The sequence below is a fragment of the Adiantum capillus-veneris genome, chromosome 6 (assembly GCF_014529385.1).
Source record: "Adiantum capillus-veneris isolate H3 chromosome 6, ASM1452938v2, whole genome shotgun sequence".
Classification (NCBI taxonomy): Eukaryota; Viridiplantae; Streptophyta; class Polypodiopsida; order Polypodiales; family Pteridaceae; genus Adiantum; species Adiantum capillus-veneris.
In genome coordinates this window covers 62206682-62211874 of record NC_140936.1, presented here as the reverse complement: position 1 = coordinate 62211874, position 5193 = coordinate 62206682, and the positions used below count along the sequence as shown (strand labels likewise).

The 5193-nt window shown below is 40.6% G+C and overlaps 1 pseudogene; it reads left to right on the top strand.

Annotated features, from left to right (window-relative positions):
* Positions 1–3843: 3843 nt before the first annotated feature.
* Positions 3844–4862, top strand: LOC147455602 (uncharacterized; annotated as a pseudogene).
* Positions 4863–5193: the final 331 nt, after the last annotated feature.

The window sequence follows — 5193 nt, the reverse complement described above, 5'->3', positions numbered from 1 at the left end:
TCCTAGTCCATTTGTGCGCAAATTGTAGCCGAAATCACCTATTATTCACTAATTTCATTCACTAATTATTTGGGCATTTGGCAAAGTGCTGATTTGGATTGATTATTTGATGCATGTCCATGATGATTATGTGTTTACATTCATGCTAAACGATGCTACACATTGATATTTTTGTTGGTTGTGTGTAGGTAATTTTACGGGATCGACACACACACACACACACACACACTAGTGTGTTGGGCACTAATCAAGTGCTTAATCGCTGCATTTGTGGCTAATTAAGGTGCTGAAATTAATGCTAATTCTCTGATTTTAGGTGCAGGTTTGGTTCATGAACCATGTGCATTCATAAAATGCAAAACTAGGTGCGGTTTATGCCCGCTTGTGTGTAGGCAGAAGTGCCTAATTTGGGGCAATTTGGGGCTTTTTTGGAGTCCAATTTGCTTATGAGAAGCATGTGATTGCTTATGGTTGTCAATGAGTTATGGTTATGTTTTTCTAATTCCGTTGTGACGCCGAAGTGCTGCCGAAATTCGGTCAAATTTGGTTATGTATGCTTATGTGCATGATTTGATGCAAAAAGCGTGTTAATGATTGATTAATTTTGATATTTGGATGCTTGAATTGATGTTTAATTGATGCAAAATGCTGTTTTGAGTGCGATTAGTCATCGTGCAAGAGAGGGTGATTTTTGTGTTCATTTAAGCGCAGTTTTGAGACGATTTGTGTGCTTAAAGAATGATGTTTTGTGCGATTTTGATTAAGTAAGTGATCAATTTCGGTGTTTCTATTGCTTGATTGTGAATGTTTAGGTCGGTGGGCTGATCTAGAATTTTTAAGAATTTTTTGGTAATTTTTGGAAATTTTTTTGCTAATTTTTACTGAAATGTGCTAATTATGCTAAGAAAATTGATAAATCGCTTAATTCGGGTGAATTGTGGAGTTCCGGGGCAAAGTTTTTTTTTGTTTTTGAGTGTTTTTGCATGCTAGTTTATTTATTTTTACATTTTTAGGTTTTTTGTTTGATAAGATTTGATTTTTTATTTATATTGGTGTATTTTATTATTTTTCTGTGTTTTTCTATTTTTGTTTGTGTTTTGTGATTATTTTGTGTTTTTTTTTTTAGAATTATTTTTGTGTGTTTTTTATATATTTTGTGCATGTTTTGATCTTTTGAGTGTTTTTTTAAAGATTTTTTTTGTGTTTTTTATTTATTATTGGTGTTCATTTTGGTATTTTTTTAGGTGCTTTTTGATTATTTCTGTATTTTATTAATTTATTTTTGTAAGTGTTTTTGATTTTTTTTAATTCTTTGAATTATTATATGATTCTTGGAATTTTTAATGTAATTTATGCATTTTTGTGTGTTTTCGTATATATTTTTTGATTTATGTGAGTTTTTTTAAACTTATTTGTGTGTTTTTCTTATTTTTGGTTTATTTTTAATCCAAAAAAAAATAAAAATCTCACCTTACTTACCTGTCTCGTTGTGTTGACTGATGCTGGCCGCCCGGCTGCAATTGCGTCGTGATTCACGCTAAGACCTACCTGCCTACGCATTCATTGCTGGCTAGTTCTCCTACGCGTGCTGCGCCTAGTTCTCCTACGCTGCTGCGCCTTGTTCTCCTATGCTTTTGTTGCATTGACATCCTACGCGCGCTGAGCCTCGGCTAGTTCTCCTACGCGCTCGCGCTCCGATCCCCCCACACACACACAATACCCCGCTGATTACGCTGGCCTGCAGCTCACTCGCATCGGCCCCACTCTATTTTTAGCCGCAGCCTGCCTGTAAATGGTGCCACAAATGCACGTTGCTAAGATGGCTTGACCCCAACACAAACACACATGCGCCGAGTCACCCTTCTCTTGCCCACGTGCCCTGCTTGGCCGGAATTGGCGGCATGAAAAAATGACACACACAGCAGGCCTGCTGTGGGCTCCACCCCGAGGCCTTCGTAAATCGGCCATTGCTAGAAAACAACGCTGAACTTGCCGCCTTGGCCTGGGTCTGCTTGACTCAACACATACACACACACATCCCTCCCGATCTCGTAGCTCCTGCTAAGTCCCGCACACCTGCAGTCCCCTACCTGCCCGCTATTCGCCGCCTTGCTCGCAGTCTCCTCGCGTCCTCAACACACACACTCTATGATGATTATGCTGAATATGGCGCATATGCCCGCTTTGCCTGTCTCGCGGCTCTCACCATGGCCCACCAGTAGAGAGTTTTTGTACTAATTCCCCACATGCTGACATCCCACTAGCGACACTTGCTTCAGCTTCCACAGGTGGACAGGCTTTGTAAGACCCCATTTGATGCATCAATTGCTGCTCACAGGGTTTTTGCCTTGTCGTCTTCACAAAAACACACACACATACAACGTTTTGCTAGCCTGTGCGCTCAGCCGAATGCTCACACAGAAGCCATGACCCGGCTTGCGTTGCTCTGTCCGCAGTGTGTCACCAATCCCTTGCTTTGTTGACCTCTCACACATACACACACACACACACCCTAGTTGCATTTATCGCCACTTAGCCCGCCACAAGCGCGGCTCCATAAGCTGTCATCAGCAATTAAAAAGACACATAAATAATAATAACAAAAAAAAAACGACATTGAAGGGGTTCCCACCATCACACCAAAGCACCACACTTTGCATGCTGCAAATCGCCACACACACACACACACTTGCGCAGCTGCAACCCTTTCTCTCCATGTCGACCCGCGCAGGCTGCAGCGTCTCGCCATTAAAAAAACAAGAGGAGAGATAACTCAGTTAAAAAAAAAAGGAAAATCATTTATAAAAAAATAAAAATCAAGGGGACATTCCCACCCTCAAGTTCAAAATTTTGTTGGCTAGAGCTGCAAGTGCTCGCTTTGCTGGAATTTCATAAGCAGAGCTTGTTGCTTTGGTCTTCTGAAAAGAGCTAGAGACAAACGACCTCAGAATTGAGCAAATGCTTATCTGTGTATTCACTATTTCGCGCTCTCAAAAATTGCCATCAATACCCGCTTTTGTACATTAATTATTGGGCTATTTTGCGACACAAGAATTCAATTTGATTTACTCAAAAGAGCTCGGAAAACAAAAAAACATGTATGCCAAGAATGCTAAAAGAGCATGATTTTGGGAAAATGGTCATTAAATAGCATTAAATCGAGGGTTTCTATTGACCATAATATGGTGCTATGAATTAAATTTTGGATTTGGCATTGCTTGATACATTTTAGTGCTACATACGGTAGCTAGACCTACAACTAATGATGACCTAGTAATACATATGGGATAAAGCAGTTGCAGTGAATGGTAGTGACCTTAAAGAGGCTGGAAATTGAGCATTTCCAGGTAGAGTTTTCCGTGCAAGTCATCAAAAGAGCGAATTGAAGCGAAAAAAAATTGAGTGTGCCAGGGCTAAGAGTAATAGTGAGGCCGGAAAAGCAAAAGTTGCGGACAGATACACTTCAGAAGTCGGATGACCTTTGGTCACTTGCGGGGTGGTTTAATTTAAATTAAACGCCATATAAAGTGTGTGGTCAACAGGCAAATTGAGGTCGTTTTAGTTCAGGTCAAAAGTGCTTTGCTAATCTACAATTTTGCAGATTAAGAGCAAATTTCATCGCTCAATCAACTAAAATCGAGGAATCACAAAGGCGAGTAGTCGTTGCAGTACAGTGGTAAGTGTCTTGCCAACTAAGGTGCTATACATGTAAATCAAATCGTCGAGATCACAGCTAAGCCTAGCAGAGAGCTTTGAATTAGGAAAACCACTGGTCACCCGTGGTAGAGGCTAGAAAAAGGGAATAAAAGTGCTCAACAGGTCAGTAAAAGGGTTGAAAGAAAAATGGAGCAGCAGATGCCACAGCCACAGTTAATGGCAACATCGGCAAATAAAAGCAGTTATGATGCAGCTTCAAGCTCATTAATAACAGTCAAATCAGTTGGCATCAGGTTGGAATTAATAGGTCATTTCAAAGACTTTCCATGCTACATGGATGATGCAGACAATCGCTATCTAAAGTCCAAGCAAAATGCTTTGAAAAGCCCGACAATACAGGTTGTGGAAGTAGACGAAGCTACCAACATGGCTAATTCACAAAAGAACCTAATGGAAGATTGTTTAGGATCCGTGTACATGAAGCTCAAACCAGGTAGTGAGTTGGACATAATAAAATTGCACAGGCAAGATCTTCCAGAGGTTAGCAGTTGTCGAGTCATTGTGCACTTGATAAAGTCAAATTACAAGGACAAAAACTGTAGCAATCTCTATAGAGATATGGAGGGTAGATGGTACAAAGCAGAAACACCTCAACAAGTGACGGACGAGCCAGATCAATGCTTCATAGCTCATGAAGATGGTTCAAAGTTGGGTTACAAATACGTGTCGACAAGTGGTAATATTTACCGCTTGATAATGAGCTTACCTTTAGCTTCCAATGCAGATACAGTGGTAGCTCAGAACAGAGAAATCACTCAAGAGACGGGGCCTACTATAATCAATCTACCAAAAAATGAAGACACAGTCAGCAGGAAGGAATTCCTTGAAGCCATGTGTAAACGAAGGTTGCCTTCAACCACTTCAGAAGTCAACAAGCAACCTGAACCAATAGCCCTTCATTGGATCCACAAAACAAGATGGAAAGATCCAATTTATGTAGATTCTGATGGACAAAGATGGGTTCAAGTCACGCGGGTAAGTACATTTAGCGAGTCAGTTCCTAGGACACTATGGGCAATGCGCATTGGGGATAGAAGATATGATATAGATGGAAGATGCTATGAACTAGATCTTATTGTAGATAAATTCTCGGAAAGAGTTGCAGATTTCATCTTGTCACCTTCAACTCCACAAGACCAAATTGAGCAACGGACACATGACGAAATGATATCTAACCAGATGAGTGCCACAACACAACAGTCACAGGTACAGAACACTACACATGCACCACAAAATGTACCAACACAAACACACGTACAATCAATGGAAGAATCAACTAATGAGATAGCACGACTTCACAAAGACCTAGCTCAATCAGTTGAGCTAGATGACAAAGCTAGAATATCCACATCTGGCATAAGAAAGATGCCTCTTACAGATACGGAACACTCTCGGATGGGGGGAGCCCAATCTCCACCTCACTTACTGCAATCAGGACAACCCTATCAACTGCAAACAGCAAAAGAGAGTCACAAT